This window comes from Larus michahellis, chromosome 14 (genome assembly GCF_964199755.1).
Source record: "Larus michahellis chromosome 14, bLarMic1.1, whole genome shotgun sequence".
Lineage (NCBI taxonomy): Eukaryota > Metazoa > Chordata > Aves > Charadriiformes > Laridae > Larus > Larus michahellis.
Window position 1 is genome coordinate 5749836 of NC_133909.1, and position 17657 is coordinate 5767492.

Below are 17657 nucleotides of genomic sequence, written 5' to 3' on the forward strand. Positions count from 1 at the left end.
TTATAACATTTCGCGTATATGTAGATCATGGTCTGACCTGGAGAAGACACTTTGTTCTGACTACAACGATCTGATTTTTTTTTTTTTTTTTGGGTCTTCTGTTGGATATATTCTGTTGGATTCTGGCACAATATGGGCTCCCTCCAGTGGTCAAGGAACTCGGGGCTCCTGCTGGCGCTTGCCCAGTTGCCGGAGCGGGCAGGGTGGCTTTGGTTCACAAATCTGAATAAAAATCAGACTAGGACTGTATTTTTTTTTTTTCTTATTTTCCCCCATCTCCCACTGTTTGTGCGTGTGTGAGTCTCATCCCACTCGCAATAGTAAACGCCCTGCTCTGGAACCCACACTCAATTAATATTTAAGTGGAACGGCCTGCGCAAATAAAGATTGGGGCTTTAGATTTCCTCGCAGTTACCGAAACGTTGGCTGCGGAAGGAGGAGAGGAAGCGGGAGAGGAGCGAGAGCCGGAGAGGATCTGCTGAAAGACCCAGACGCAACAATTTTTAGCAAAAAAAAAAAAAAAAAAAAAAAAAAGACTCATTTTTGCATTCCGCTCTTCCCGTGGTACTCGGGAGAGTAGATCCCGGCTTTCTCCTCAAACCTGCGCACGATTAATGTGGTTATTGTTGGGGGGGGGGGGGGGGGGGGGCGGTGGCGAGCCAGTCCCCCTGAAACGTGACGTTCCCCCCTCCCCTCGCCCAGGCACACGATCCCCAGCCGTTCCCTGCTTTGGAAAATGTAAAATATTGGAATTATTTTTGGTAGGCACCTTGGCAAGGGATGTGCAGCCCTCCCTGCCCCCGATGGCTGGCCGGGGGGCGGGGGGGGGGGGGTGTTCAGCCTGGCCCCGGGGGGGCTCGCAGAGCGCGTTGAAGGGCTGGGCCATGCCTGTAGGTACAGGTATAGTCTGTCACAAGTGTATGTATCCATAGGGGTGTATATATCCATGGGGGGGGGGGGTACTGGGGGTGCTTCTGATGGGATGTGGGCCCAGGGGGTGCAGCAGGACCCTGTTTCACCCCCCCCTACCCGCCCCCGCCACGCTGGGGTTTGTGCAGCCTGGGGCTTTTTTGCACGGGGGGGTGAATGCACCGACACTGGTTTGCGCGGGGGGGGGGTGTGTGGTGTGAATGCATCGACCATCGACGGCCGTTTGCACGGGGGGGTGTGTGAATGCACAGTCGTTTGCACGGGGGGGGGTGTGAATGCACAGTCGTTTGCACGGGGGGAGGGATGGTTAAAACACAGACACTCATTTGCAAGGGGGGGGGGGTGGTGGTGAAGAAGCGCCACTCAATGCGCCGACAGCCCTTCGCGGTGGGGGGGGTGAAGCCCCTCTGCACCCCTTTGCGGGGGGGAGGTGGTCGCTCTCCCGTCTCCCCCCCGCCTCCCCCGCGGGGCGTGTGAACGCACCGACACTCATTTGCACGGGGGGGGGGGGTGTGTGTGTGGTGAATGCACCGACATCCGTTTGCACGGGGGGGTGTTTTAAATGCACCGTCCCTCATTTGCACGGGGTGTGTGTGTGAAGTCCCTCTGCACCCCTTTGCGGGGGGGGGGGATGGCCGCTCTCCCGCCGCCCCCCCCCCGCGGGGCGTGTGAATGCACCGACACTCATTTGCGGGGGGGAAGGAGGCGTGTGAAGCACCTACACCAGCTTGCACGGGGCGGTGCGAAGCCCCTCTGTACCCTTTGGTTGGGGGGGGGTGGCCGCTCTCCCGGCCCCCCCGCGGGCTGTGTGAATGCACCGGCACCCGTTTGCGCGGGGAGGGGGGGGTGAACGCACCGACATTCATTTGCGAGGGGGGGTGGATGTGGGCGCACCGACACCCGTTTGCGCGGGGGGGTGAACCCCTCTGCACCCCTTTGCTGGGGGGGGGGAGCTGCTCTCCCGCCGCCCCCCCCCCCACAGCGCGCGCCGCCGCGGCGGGGGGGAGGGGGCGTGGCCAGCGAGCGCGCGGCCTCGCCGCTCTTTGGCTCCGGCCGCCGCGCTCATTTGCATGTGGCGGGGGCTCCCCTGTCACGTGGCCGCGCGCGGGCTGGAGGGGCGGAGGCGGAGGAGGAGGAGGGGGGGGGCAGACTTCCTGTTTGAGGTCAGCGCGGGGAGGGGAGGGGAGGGGGGAGCGCGCGGCGAAGCCTCCCCGCGGTCTCGCGCTGCCTGGCGGGGCTCTTGTCAGTTAGCAACAAAATGGCCGCGGCGGCAGCAGCTCTGCTCCCGAGGACGGCGGCGGCGGCCTCCCTGGCGGTGGCGGTAGCGGCAGCGGCGGCGGCGGCGGCGCGGAGGAGCGGGGGAGCGGCCCGGCAGCACTGAAACTGAAGCCTGCCTGCGAGCGGACGAGGCGAGAGCGAGCGGGAGAGACGACGAGAGGCGCTGCGGGCCCCCCCCCTCACCCCTTCCCCCTCAGCCCGGCTGACTGAGCGACTCTGCCCCAGGCGCGGCTGCTGCAGCCCTCCCTTGGGGAGACGCTGCCGCCTCGGCCTCCGGCCTCCTCCCGCCTCCCCACCGGGGTCCCTGCCCCACGGCAAGGGGCTCCGCTGCCGCAGCCTCGCCCCCCCCTCCCCGGCCCGGAGAGCCTGCCGGATCCCTCCGGAGGAAAGGGAGAGAGCCCGCGGGATCACTCTCCTCCTGCCCCCGGATCCCCCGGGCGAGCGAGGCAGACGAGACTGTTGGGTTTCCCCCGCTCCCCCCGTCGCCTCCCACCCCACACCCTCCGTGAAAGACTTTGCTGGATCCTCCTCCTCGGGTCCCCTCCCCGCGCTCGCTCCTTCCTGCCAGAGCGGCTGCTGGATCCTCCTCCTCCCGCCCCAGAGACGGCCGGATCGCGCCGCCGGGGTCCCTGCCAGAGAGACGCGGATCCTCCTCCCCCGAGAGACTGCTGCGGGTCCGCCGCCCCTCCTCGGAGCGCCCCGAGACCCGGCGGGATCCTCCTCCTGCCCGGAGCCCCATGTGAGACTCCGCATCCCCCCGTGGCTCCGTGGTTTGGTGGTGTTTTGTTTTATTTTTCTTTTTTTTTTTTTAAAGGGGGGGATCCATCTTAAAAACTATTTGCTGGGTCCCAGTTTCTCTTTTTAATTTGCACTTTTAAAAACAACAAAAACAAACCCTCAGATGCTCCTCCATGTGGACTGAGAACCCATCAAGACACACACACGAGAACTCATCCCGATCAACTCCAAATCCTGGCTTTCGTGGGTTTTGCTGCAACACATAAAAACAAGCTTGTATTTAAGACACACTCGTGCAAAAATCTAGCTGGGGACCGTAAGGTGTATTTTGTCTTGGTTTCTTGGTCTTGGTTTTTTTTTTTTTTTGCTTCACTGGAAATCAAAAGCTTGTTTTGGAATTGGACCTGCTTTTGCTGCACTTCTCTGGGCTGGATAACACTGAAGCTCTTTGCTTTTCTACTTGGATAGTGTTTTCCTGTTGATCTGTTGGTTTTTTTCTTCTCCTGTGTGGCAGACTTTTTTTTTTGAGGGGGGTAAACAAACGACAACAACAACAAAAAAAACCTTAATTTTTTTTGGCCGTGTGAGATTTTTTTCGTATTCACATTCGTGAAATTACGGGTACACTTACAAAAAAAAAAAGAAGCATTAAAATAAGAAAGGAACACGTCAGAAAGACCCCTACACGGTAGACAAAATACTCACTTGTTTCCTTACAGCAAGACTGAATCGAAAGCTGCCAAAGAGCCCCATAAAGAAAAGACTAAAAGGTAAGAAGGGGTGATAACCTCCCTTAATCTGGGCATGGTAGAAGTTAGCAGTGGAAGAGACTTGCTAAGCCAATGCATACCTCCTTTTCTCACAAGTCTAAACCGGATTTTTAATTATTTTTTTTTCCACTGCTTGTTAGTCAGTGAATCAAGTAACACCACGGAACACTTCAAAATCCATTTATGTTTATCAGATATCGTTTTTTTTTTTTTGCTTTAAAGAACTTGCGGAAATTTTTTTTTTTACACGCTAGAATTAATTCGGTATTTTTCTGAATTTCTGAACTGAGAACATTTTCTCAGTTCAAATAGCAGTTGTGGGCAAAATAGCGAACAGAAGTGCCATTTGTTGACCGCTTGTGTTGCAGACATGACCGTGTGCACTTGCTTTATAAATTACACGTGTGAAAATTATTGCAGGGCGTGTTGGAAATGATCCCAAGTCTGGAAAATGAGTGGTTTGGGGATGGTCAGCAGTGCTGAGCAGATGAGGCTCCAGCTTTGTCCTTCGTGGCTGCTTTTCTGTTAAAAGTTAAGGTCTCGAGATCCGTTTTTTTTCTTTCTTTCCCCCACCCCGTAATGAGATTATGGGGAACTACTGTAATTTTCTCCTGAGTATTCAGAGAGAGATCTTCGTCTAAACCTGAAATGTCGTCCGGTGGGAGAGAGAATATTGAACAGAATTTATAGTTTTAACTGCAAGGCTGAGGGGGAAGAAAATGGGGAGGGTTCAGTTGTTAACCTGAGAAATCCTGAAGCACTGGAAGTTTATTAATTGTTTGAATCTTTTGTTTGTATCACAAGTTTGTGTCAAAGGTTAATCTTCTTAATATGTAATTAGTTGAAGGTCCAATTATGGGATTTATTGAACGCAATTGTGTTTTTTTTCTCCCTCTTTTTCCATTAAATATAATACTGCTAGTCATACTTTGTGGCTGCTTTATTTTCTGCTAAAACTTGAGTGCATCTGTGGGAAGATACTTGTTCAATTAATACGATAGCCAGTTTAAATTTAGAAATAATCTATAGTACGTCATACCATGTCTGTTGCATATTTTTCCTCTCCTATGCATATGTATGCATCTGACGATTTACGCTAATTTATATACTGAGATTTACTCTGGACATCAGACCAGTTAAGGTAATTAAAAAGCCAATAAATCCCGCTGTTAGTGGGCTGCTTGATGATGCAGAGCTTTAAATCAGGTGGATGTTGGCGGTGCTCTGTGGACCTGAGGACAATGCGAGTGTGGAGGAGCAGGAGAACATCTGCACTCGCTGCTCTGGGGTATTGCTTCGGAAGAAAGTCACGTCCTTTAAATCCTGCCCTTATTACATACGGCGGGTGGGTTTTTTTGGATTGACCTACGACTGACAATTAAAATGTAGTTTCCTATGGGGTATTACTTTTTATCGCTTGAAGAAAGTAGTGGAAAGGTACACACAGATTCTCACTGCTTCCCCCGTATGTTTTCCAAGGAAGTAGTGGGTGACTTGCGGTGGGTGCAGCCTGTGCTTAGCAAATCACATCGTTTTCCATAATTGCGGTTCTTCAAATTCAGAAAGCCCTGGGATATCTCTCTGGCGACTTCAGTGTGTTATTTGCGAACTCAAAATGGTGCTGAGGAACCTGCCCCCGGATGCACTGTTGTTTCTGCTCCGGCTTCTGGAACGATTTCCAGAACGTTAAAGCATCAATGTCGGGCTTGTGTACAACTGGTGAGAAAAACGCCTGTAGCCTGTGGGAGGCTTGTTCGTTAATTTGTAGGACTAATAGCGCTTTTTGGGGTGAGATTACAGAGGCTGCGTTATGCACGGGCATTTGTTAACCTTGCTGCTTCTGGGACTGTGACTTACTGAGTCTATGAAGAAAGCTGTAGTAGATCAGATTAATTTGCACGTTTTTTAGTGGACATGACTGTTGAAGGGGACTAGCAGTAGTGTAATAATGCCTTGCGTTGCTTTGTCCTTATCTTCAAAGGAGGATGTATCTTTCCTGAGTGGAAGTGGCCTGCCTGGCCCTGGGTTGTGCCGTGAAACAGGTCTGGGTTCAGCCCTGGGGACAGGGGCTGCCATCGGGAAAACTGCTGGAGCCTCTGGAGCAGCGCTGGGCTCAGGCCAAGAGCCATGTGTCTTAATAGGGGCTGTATTTTAGGCATTTTTGCGTACTTTTGGCTAAACACTTTGTTTCTAGTAATGAAAAAAAACAGGGCAGACTAAACTGTTTAGAGCTCCTCCGCCTTGCAGTATAAAATACTTAGGATTTATTAATGTTTCTATTCTCTACGTGTGGATTCTCGTATTGACAAATTTAAGTATTGGTATGCATCAGGCTAAAAGCTGGCTTGAAGTGAGTAGTGTATTATATATACACTGTTGGTTTATGTGTGCTGTTACATCTGTTACAGTACATGGATTATTTTGTAATTAGGCTGTCATGGATGCAGGGCATCAGTCCCACTTCCTAGGAATGGACTTGTGGGGAGCCTTGCTCTGTGCTGTTCCTGTGCTAGTCCAGGCTGTCATGGAATTTACTCTGGGATACTGCCCTGGGCCTTGAGATTCGGTGTTAAGAAGCACTTGGTGACTTCAGGGTTCACCCTCTTGATCTGGGATCTTTGCATCTTTCAAAATCTGCCTTCTATCACCTGTGAATAGGACGAGGTTTACCTCATCTGCTATTGCAAAGCCTGCTGAGGCTTAGTGGGATGGATGAAAAATCCACCTCTCTAGGTTTTAAATTTCTTTTATTCTGGAGTTCGTCTTCCCTATCAAAATAACAAGCTATGCTTTTGATGACTTTTGTGATCTTTCGCTGATGCTTAAGGGAAGGAAAGTAATTCTGTTCTTTTTTGTTTGAAGGAGCTTTTTGAGACTTGGAAAAATAATAGGGTGAAATTTCCTTAATATGAGGCATAACATAATTGGGGATAAGAGTAATTTTAACCTGAAGATTCTTTGTTGAAGTTCTCAAAGCTCCCAAGTTTCATACCTTGCCCAGCTGGAGTAACAATAAAGCAGGGTCAAGTTAAAGGTTTTGTCAAGCAGGGGCTATAATATAATCTTTGTGTCTCTTGAAGCAAACTGTTGCTGAATGGCAACCTTATAGAAAGTATAGCTTTAAATTAGGCTAGAAATAAAACCTCTTATTTTTCTGTTTTTCATTCACTTCATTCAGAAAGGCCAGTAAATTTTATTCGTGTAAGGGATTTACTGCCTGCTGTTAACTCAAAATGACCGACGTTTTTACAGTCCGTTCGGATGCTGTATGTGATGTAGACACCTTTTCTCTTTCGTGTTAAGTTTGTTATTAAAAGCCTAATAGCGGCGTTTACTTTCAGTTTTAACTGTTAAGACTTAACCAAGACTGGCGTATGTGGGAACGGGTAATATGTTAACTTAGCAGCTGGCCTTGCCGAGATAAACATGCGCTTTTCCAAATGCTGTCATCTGGCCCCTTTCCAAAACAAGCTGAAGGAGGAGGTCAGGGGTGGAGCCATCCTTTGCTTTAGTAAAAAGAGGCTTTCATTTGGAAAGAATTGCTAGATAGTATTGACTATAAGAATGGCAGATTTAAAAATAAAACGGCCAAACCTTTCCCAAGTAAACAAAATAGTCTGTGTTGATTACTTGTATCTCAGTGCCTGTTACTGTGCTGCTTCTCTTTGGAGGTATAGCAAAATAAATGTAGAATGCATATTGCTTCTTTTTAAAAAAATCAGTGCTTTATATAAGACTTTGAATGGGAGAACTGATGAAGAATTTATCATCTTTGGTTACAGTAGAGATGTGCAACACAAAGGTGCTATTGTTTTAATTGTTTAAAATTCAGATTACAAGATAATGGTAATACCATTAGAAGGTTTCCCTTTGGCCTAGAAGCTGCAGGTAGGAGCCTGTGGATCCCTTAGTATTAAAGATGAATGATAAGGAAACCTCTTAAATGCCTGTGATGCTGCAGTCTAGCCAATTTAGGATCACCTGATGCCTTCTAGTGATAATGGCTTGAGGTTTTCAGCTGTATTATGAAGATATCAGCCAGGGCAAATAGTATTTAGGAGTATACTTTATTGAATGGGGAGATGATCTAGAAGTGACAGTAAATTGCATTACGAAATGATCTATGCGCTCTGCTCAGTCTCTTCACTGGTAAATGCTAGTGGTAAAATGACAGATGGTTGTTCTTAATGTATGAAAGCAGAGGAATCAAGGTATTACTTGATCTTCCTTTAGGAATCTGAGCTATTTAGGAAAATGGTCTACCAAAAGTACGGCTTAGTTTTATATCTTAATTACCAGACATAGCTGTACTTATGCTTGTTTTATCATTACTTAATCTTGATTAACTTCACTGTGGATTCTCGCACACAGTTACAACTGTTTTCTGGAAGTTCATTTGTCCAGCTTCCTACCTCATCACTAATATGTTTTAAAATCTCATGTACAAGATAAAAATGTCTGAATTTGATTGTAATAACAAACTGTCCGGTTTTGCGTAGAGTAGTTACAGTGCTCTTTAAGATTGTAGCACTTGAGGCAAATGTAGCAGTACTTTAAAATATGCATCTGATTCTTTTGTCTTTTTTTTTAAAAATGTAACATCTCTCTCTCCATCCCAATATAAAGGCTTCTTTCACTGACGACATCTGTAAAACGACTAGCTGTTCTTAAGTCTCATGGTTCAGGGTACCACGCATCAAAATCTGAGTTAGTTTTGGTCTTAGCCCTGGGTGTGAATCACCACTGTAATTTTTCAATGTTGAGGTCTTGAATGTAGTTGTAATTCAAGCTCATAAAATATTAGAAGCTTTGACGGTAGTGAGGTTTGCTTTCTGGAGCTCTTCCCCGTGGGTTTGCAGCCAAGGATGGCTTGAGAGTGAGAACAGTTATCTGTGCTGCAGCAGTGATGTTTTATGGCTGGGTGCCCAGATTGTCTAGCTTTGCACACAGCTTTATAGTTTGCCTTTGAGGGCTATGGAGGTGGAAGTCATTTGTAATAAACAGCTATCTGCAGCTTGCTTTTTCTGTGTTTTGAAATGTACATCCATTTAAAAAATTGCAAGCTAGATGCACATTTACTTAGATTTCAATCGGGAAATTCTGTGTTTTAGAGAAATGTTTGCAATTGCTTATTGCATTGTATTCAAAATAGCTAATATTTATCCCCCGGCTGTTTGGGCTTTTTTAGCTGTAAGCTCTGAATTGATAGAGTGTGAGATTTCTTTATTTTATTTTTTTTATCTGGGAGAAAAATTGACTTGTCAAATCGATTGGCATCCTTTGTGGTAATTAAGCCCCAGAGAAAAATATGGTTTTAGGCCTCAAAATAGTTATCATGCAACTACCAGCTATAGGCTCATTTAGGAAAAGATAACACCCACCCCCCTTCCACCGCAAGCAGAAAAAAACACCGTGGGCTATGAAGTGTTTAGTGTCTGCCCATGGGCGTTTTCCTGAGGCAGATCCATTCTTTTTTTTAATCTTCTTTTTTTCTTTTTCCCTCCTAGCATCTTGTTAATGGAGTCTATGCATGTTTTCCCATGATGGCTTTCTGTAGGGATAGTGGGGAGTGCCTTTGTTATGATGTTGGTCAAGAACAATCTCCTGGAATGGCAAATCTGTTTTTTCTTAGATGAGCTGTTTTCCTTCCTATTCCTCTTTTCTCTTCCTGTGTTCTGTCTGTGCGTTGCCTGCTTGAAGTTGACAGTTTTCTCTCCGGTACTGTATTTGCAATACTTCCCGATGAGAAGTGGAAGAGCTTTTTGTTTTGTTTGAGGGATATAGAGTCCTCGGAGTGGCTTGGATACCGTTCTGGGTGGTCAGGCTGTACACATATCGATTGTTAGTTCAAACTGACTTCTGCCAAGTCTATTTTAAGCTCAGACAGATATCTGCGTTGAGTCAGTTTGCTTTTCAGCTGTACTCGGATAGTCTTGGACTCTCAGGTCTTTTAGTTCTTCAGAATTCCGAAATGATTTCATGGCTGATGCTAACGTCATTGGTGCTTACAATAGAGATGCTTGTTTTTAAACAGTAGCTGTTAACTGGTAAGCAAAAGAGCATCAGCCCAGTGCTTTAACACAAACCATTCTAGAAAAAAGAAACAGTTGAATGAGAATGAAAAAACAAAAAACAAAACCAACCAAACAAAAAAAACCCCAACTGTAGAGATGCATAATGTGCTGACTGCCATTTTACCATCTTTTCCTACAAGGTCATTAATAAAAGACCACAGAAGGTCGTCTTTGGCATTGCTTGTAAGGTTTTTGCTTGAACTCAAAGTATGTTCACAATAGCATTGAAGATGATATTTCATATGAAATGTGAAGTTAAAAACTCGAGTAGCCCTGCAAACGTATGCTGATGGAGTGTATGTAAATCAAGTGGGACTCTTTACACAGTGTATTACCAAAGCCAGTCTAAAGTAGGATTGCTCATTATCCCTCTGCTAACATTGTTCTTCCTGTAGGTTTCAGCTTCGCTCTTCTCTCCGTGTTTTTAATCAATTGCACAAACTGACTTAGTACAGGAGAATTGCTTCCAATGTTTGTGTTGTCTGAATTTTTTTCCACATTTTCAGCTTTGAACTGGATGCTCCAGTTGAAAGTTTGTCTCTTACTGCTTGGCTTGTGTAACAAAAGATGTTAAATCTCTGCAAATCTAATCATTCTTGTCTCTTTATGGTGTTATGGCTGTAATGCTGTAAATGTGCAGTATTGTGCCTCGTTTTGTGATGCTGCAAAAATTGCTGTTAGTTAAAAATAACCTATTGGCATAACAGTGCTGGTCACATCTGTTCTTAACATACCTCTTCATTTTCCTGCTTATGAAACTATTTGATTTCTCTTTGTGTAACATTAGCTGATATAAACTATGAAGAGGTATATGTTAATCTTTTTAAGCCTTTTAAAAATATGGAAAATGCATCATCTTCTGATATGGAAGGCGAAGAGCCTGGTGGTGGCAATTTAAATACTATTTCATATTTTCTAGTATGATCATCATAAAATATAGCTGTCTGATCCAGGTGTGGAACTAAATTAGGTCTGTCACAGTAATAGAATTGCTGCTATTGAGGAGGAGAGTCTCTGTAAAAATAGCACTGTTTCAGGTGAAATATGTTATTACATGGGACTTACTGGAGCTTGGTGAATGTGTGATTTTTACTATTTCTATTCTTCTAATCAAACTTTTAGAAATCCTTCACTTTTGAAAAGAACGATCCAAGTTAAGTCTCCTTGAGCACCAGCAGTGTTCTGTAGTGATGTCAGTCTATACGGTGTTGCCACACTTACGTGTAATAATTGAATTGGTTGTGTTATCGGATGGATGCTTACATAACGATTTGCTTAAAGACCCTCAAATTGAATTTTTTCTTGCATTTGTGAAGATGAAATGTTCTTCACAAATTTCTAGGTGGAATATTACAGTGACAACAAACCCTTATGCTTTTGAAGCTAATAACCCAGACTGATAGATATTATGTGCTTTTTCTGGATGATATTGCAACACTGATAGCCCAGCTGCATTGAAATTGTGATCCCCCTCGTTCCTGTCCCTCTATTGACATCCAGACAAGATCTGATCTTTCTGGAATTTTGTCTGCATCTACTGATCGGATAACATACTTGGAGACGTTTTGGATATATTTCTGAGAATATTTGCTCCCAGCGGCATTTCATGGACTAACTGAAGGCATAAAATAGTTAATACTAAGATCATAATTGACCATAAATTGATTTCCAAAGTGGTATTTACTGCAACTGGTTGTCTTTCTGTCCCGCAAGATCATTTATGGCTATTTCCTTTCCTCATCTCTCCTCCCCCTATGGGGATGCTATTCATTTACTAAGTTGAAAAATGGATGGTGGCCCATTCTTCCGATGGTGGCTCTGATATTCTAATTTATTATTGGAAGGAATTGACGTCAAGATGCTTTTACTATGGAAAGTGAAGTGGGGGAACAGAGGACTTTGAAACTTGATGTCAGCAATGCAGAGTTAATCTTTTAAACTCTGGTAGATTTGTGGAGGGAGAGGTGCTGGCTTGGGCCTTTCTGTTTCCGTAATTTTGGATGATAGAATTAAAGTCTTCCTGAATTTTGTGGATTCTGTTTCCAGCTGAAGCATGGGTACAGAGCAATGTAAGGGTTTATCTCGCTTGAGTTATGCTGCTATATTGATTTTCAAAACAGCATTGCAGCTGAAGATGCAATGGAACAAAAACTAAATTGCTTCAAAATGTATTATCTTTAAGTTGAATGAAATGATCATGGTGGGCAGTGTTTTGATTTTTGTAGTTAAACACTAAAAAAATATAAAAAGTGCACAAAACAATTAAGTAGATCTTCTTAATTTGTGTGCAAATTTTCACATATTTGCAGTGCACAACTTTTAGTACAGTTTATTAGTCTATAGTATGTTTTGTCTTCCTTGACTCAGATCAAATTTGGTGTTAACCTCCTGCAGAGAATTCCAGGACCCCTGACATTTTATTGTGACTCTTGATTAGCTCACCAGGGTTCCTGCTAAGAATTCTTCTTTCATTCATTTGATAAATTGAATTCCCTATTCACAGTGCCTTTAAATAGAATGGTATTTGGAAAACTTGAAGACAACAACTTGAATGTTCAGTGAGCTCACCCAGCAAATTTAAAAATGCATAAGGAAATTATGGGTTTGTGTATTCTGAAACCTTTTAAAAGAATAAATATTTTGCAAAAACATAAGTTTCCGTCTTCATATTCCCTTGAAATTTTTTAAATTTCTGGTTCCTACAGCAGGGAGTTCTATTGACATCTGTTTTCCCTTTTTCATCTTATCTTGCCTTGTTATGTCAGGAGCCATGTGTTCACCTAACTTAAGTCTGTATCTGGGAGCAGGTATAATAAGGTGGTATATGCCCATATAGTGAAACTAGAGCTTTTCAATGCAGCATGTGTGCAGTGTGGAGAGCTTCTTGTTCTTTACACTCAGCATACCCTCGCCTGGCTTTTGTGCACCTCATAGATCCCTTATGCCATTTGTACTGTGTATGCCCTTACTCCTGGTGGTGATGCCGGCAGGGCTTGTACTCTGGAGTACTGTTCTTAGCTTTACAGCATGGGGAATGGTGTCAGTATTTTTTTTCTAATTCTAGATCTTGAGACACAGGGAGGATTCCCTGTGAGGCCACTAACCTTTTACTCCACCATCCACGTCTGTCTCCATGAGCCTCTCGAGTTGGGGCTGCAGCAGTGTCCTGCACCCCCTCACTGCTTGTGCATCTGAGCTGAGACCTGGAGACCCTGGTAGGGAGATGGCAGAGGCCCATTCGCTGTCTAGGATGCCATCTTCATAAGGGCTGGTTTCGGCAGCCTTCTGCCACTCATCTGTGAAACAACTTTAATATCATAGGAAAACTCAGGCTGGAAGGGAGCTCAGGAGGTCATCTTGGATATGCAGGTCTGTATTTAAGTTGTGACGTGCATGTCTGGTAACATGTCCGCTGCTGCTCACTGAGCTGCTGGCACGTGTTGGTGTTATTCTTAGACTTGTCTGGTACAGTTTCCCTGGCTGTGGGTAGGAGCGAGGGAAGTGCATGTGCGTTTTTCTACTGTGCCTGTGGCAGGAACTCTACCTAAAGGAGAGGATTTCTTCCAGACCTCACCTTCCTGAGCCTTTTTAATCACACTGGAGCCACTTGTGAATCTGGCAATGAACGTGTGTAGTTATGCCTGCTGTAAGCTGGGTGTCTTTTGTTGAAGATGTGTTGGCCCCACCTTTTCCCCAGAATAAGCCCAAGAACAGCACCAGAAACATAATTGTCTTCAGCATAAATTCTGCTGCCTACTTTTTGATCCTGTAGGCTGTTTCATCTAGCTTGACCTGTGTGAGAGCACCAGCCTGGTCTTCAGCTCCTGCAGTAAGCTATTTGAGTATGCTTTCACCTGCTTATAACAGAGTGATTGGGCTCAGAAATAATCAAGTGCTGGCATGTGACTGTGATAGAAGGGGGGAAAGGAAGACTAGGGGTGTTGGAAATCCCTACAGGGAAAATGGCACATCCTTTTAGTTACACAAACTTGCCTTTTTTTTTTTTTTTTTAAACCAAGAAACATAAAGGTTTAGCTGTGCTTTGTTGAAGGGTGTGGAGGGATGCTACATGGAAATGGTGTTGCTGGCTGTGTCCTCCAGCTCGTGTTGTCCCTTCTGACCCTGTTACTGGCAGACAGGTGACGATGCACTGACCGGCTCCTCCAGCCTCTGTCCCTGGGAGTGGTCAGCTCTGGGAGCCCAGGGGCTGTGCTGCCTGGCAAAACATCCTGTAGAGCTGTTGCTCCTGTTCCTGTTTCCTGGCCTCCTGCTTTGCAATATCCCTATGCAGCTGCCCCAGGAAGCAGCGCTCCTCTGACATGCTCTTCAAGTACGGCTTTGAGCCAGAAACCTGTCCATAGGTTCGTTCTGCCTCTAGGTCAGTTAACTGGTGATATTTAGTTGAACAATTTGTCAGTGTGGGGCTTTTCGTCTGTTGGCACAGGGCTCTGGTCTAAAATATTTTCAGAAACCAAAATAGCAAATGTAGTATCTGGGGAGAGACAAACATGCTGCACTCTTGCTGAGATACTGGATTCCTAAGCTGTTTTCCTGTATGTATTATGTCCCGGGAAGACTGGGGAAGAGCTCTGGACCAGATGCTACATCTACTGCTGGTAAATATCATCAGGCTTGGGAGGGAGGCAGCGCTGTGAGTGCAAATCTAGTTATCTGCACTGTTCACAGTCTGTAGCTTAATTTTCCAAGAGAGGAGTCGGTCTGTGTTTGCTTGGAGAGAGATGTTGTTCATAGCATGTTTCTTGCTGTTTATAGCCTGCTTTGAGTGGTGAATGTAATGCAAGCTTTTTTTGGGGTGTGTTTTTGGGTTTTTTTGTTTGGTTTTTTTTTTTCCTTGGTCCTTGCATAGCCTGTGTGGTGCACATGATGGGATACTTGAGGTCTGCTGGGATGTTGTCAGCAGACTGAGGAGGCAAATTCTGATGTGGTTTGTGCCTGAAATGTAAACAAGAGTGAGGTTTTGTGTACAGTGTTCTAGCCCATGCCCAGTTTTTCCTACTAACTACTTAAGTTGTCCCAGAGTTGAGCTTTTATATACATAAATAAGCCTGCACTGTGGAGAGCAACACCTTCACAGAAGAGGTGGCGTACTTGCGTTGGCAGCAGCTTCACACCCTATAGGATCATCTGCAGTAGCGTGTTGATTTGGACTGAGAGTTTGATGTTTAAGCAGGCCTTCTGATTGTCCTCACCTGCTGTGCTTTGATTGTCATCATGGAATGGTCTTGGAGTGCCACAGTTGGATTCCTTTTAAATAAAACTTCACTGGATGATGCGCTCCAAGGGTGCAGTTAATGCTTTCCTGCTGCAAGTCAGCGTTCGGTACATGGGAGCAGACTGGAGCTAGTCTCAAGTAATAAAGTAACTTGAAACGGGGATAGTGTGGCTACCAAGTCCTCTGCACCAACAGTTCTGCTCTGCAACTCCATTTACATTAGTCTGTGCTACGTAGTAATGAAGATGTAGTGTACATCTCATGAAACATTCCCGTTTGGACTCCAGTACTCTCATTAGTATGCTGTCTGTCTCTGTGAACAATCCAGGAGAAACTGAACAAAAGGAAGTCTGTAGATGAAAAACCCTACAAACATTTACTAGGACTTGGACAGTGTTCAAATATGGGTGTGTCAAACTTCTGATATCTGACCTGCCACTTAGAGTGAATCTGCATCCTTAGTTTATAAAGGCTTTTTCTTCTCTGGGATTTTCCCCCACTTCTACTGAATGGTGATCAAGTAGTAGAAGGTAAAACAAGGCCAGATCAGTGTCCTTTTTAAAAATATCTTGAATTGAACAATATAGACTATCTAGTCTGCTTTATTTTTCTTCTTACCTAGTTTACTTCAGTGGTTGTTCACCTTACGTGTACATAAAGTAGTTATGCACACAATAAGTTAACACTGGGTGAACTGAAAACTTCCAGTGAGAGCCTAGGTCCTACAGTAAAGAGCAGCCGGCACTCTCCTCGAGGGCCTGCCAATAATTTATTGCTCTTTAACCAATAATCCAAAAAGACGTGTTGGAAACACCACGCACTACTGCTGGAGATGCAGCCTTGAGACAGCATGTGTGACACAGGTGCTCTTTTTTCTTCCGATCATTGAATTTCAGTTTTACATACTAAGAACGGGATTATTAATTTAGTCTCTTGAGCAACCTAAAATCTCTCTGCAGTTTCTGTGAGATATTTTAATTGAATATGTTGCTTTTCATACCCTGTTCTCAACTAATGCTGTGGTGTTCTTGGGTGTCTTGAAATGGCAGCTACATTCTGCTCCTGCACAAATTTCAGTTGTGAATGAAGTTGTCTGTGTATGTCTTGCACCTTAGTCAGGTGTGCCGTGGCTTAAAGAAAGCCTGGAAGGGAGTACATAGGGATCCAGTTTAATCCCTCACGGTTACAGGCAGCAGCGGAGAAGGCTCCACAGAGCATAATAGTAGTACCTACCAGTATTCTGTAATAAATCAAATAAATAAAAATAAATAAAAACACACAAAGAAGGCTTCAGTGAAAGGAAGCATCAAGGGCAGTATTAGTGCTCTGTTTCTGTGCAGGAACTTAGGAGGTCAGTTTTGTGTTGCGTGCTTCAAGATAAGTTGACCAGATACTGGGAGCATCAAAGTACCAGGCCCACAATTGTTAGCATGGATGATATTTTGCTATTTCAGAGGAAGGGAGGAATTCCCTGTTAAGGCAAATAATGTATTAAGTAGTGACAGGTGGAGGACAGGGGCATCATTTGACAGCAAGAAACCCCAGAGCATGGGACTAATAAATTATAAATTGAGGTCAAACAAAACCACTCATCAAACTTCATTTATGACTCCTTGTAGGAAAAAAGCTTGCACCCGCACTTTCAAACTACAGGGTTTAGTTTCAAGCTGTGTGATCACACCTATACATGTAACTTGTCCATAAACTTATCTTGTCGTCAGTGGTGTGGCTGAGGGCTTTTCCCCCATTAATTCCCTTGAAAGGATATTGTAGGGTTTTACTTGGTGAATGGGTAGAGGCCTCCTGTTTCCAGTCTAATTGTCTTTGTGCCCAGGAGTTGGTGTGGCCTTTTATCAGTATTGCTTCTTAATAACAACAGTTCTTCCTTTCTTCAGGTGTTTTTCCTCTTATCTTCCCCAAACGTATGTTTATAAACCATTTTTTTTGGTTGTTGTGAAATGCTACAGTGTGGAATATTTTTCATTATGCCTAATTCAAATCTCCTTTGTTGCAATTAAATTCAGTGCTACTTGCCATAGCTAAAGTAGAAAGATTTTACTCTGTTCTTCTCTACCTCTGTCTTTAACACCTATTTCAATAAAGGGGTTGCCATTTCTGTAGATTTGGTGAATCCAAGTCTGAAGTTTTTTCCAAGGGCCCATGCTTTTTTGATCTCTGATCCTTCTTGTTGCTGTTTTCTGGACTCTTCAGTTGATCTGTATCTCTGTTGCTTTGGATAGTCCCAAACTGGACACAGTACAGCAGCTGATGGGTTTCTGACCATTTGTGACCATTGTTGCTTTGCCTTTGGATTGAGATCCTATTTAACACCTGTTTTTTTTTTTTCTTTTCCTCCCTGAAACTGGTGTTTAGCCATGCTGTATTGATAACATATGATTGCTTCCTGCCAGACGTGGTACCCTGCACTCTTTCTCACTGAATTGCACTCTAATGTTTTTGTACATCTCGAGTTTATCAGGTTGTTCTGTTTGCAGCCCCATGACTTGACATATTCTGGAAACTTAGTAAGTGCACGCATTTTTCCAGCAGCAAAGCGGTTAATAAAGATTTTGCTGCTGGACATGTGGCATACTGCAACAAAAATCCATTGGTTCTCTGCCTCGTCGGAAGGGG

At 44.6% G+C, this 17657-nt stretch overlaps 1 protein-coding gene across 19 annotated transcripts in view; it reads left to right on the forward strand.

The window, feature by feature from the left end:
- The first annotated feature begins 2105 nt into the window (after positions 1-2105).
- Positions 2106-17657, forward strand: part of TNRC6C (trinucleotide repeat containing adaptor 6C) — a 104413-nt gene continuing 88861 nt past the window's right edge. For all 19 annotated transcript variants that reach the window (XM_074608062.1, XM_074608068.1, XM_074608064.1 and 16 more), the window contains exon 1: positions 2106-3716. The gene's annotated coding sequence lies outside the window, so the exon portion shown is untranslated. The remainder of the gene's footprint in view (positions 3717-17657) is intronic.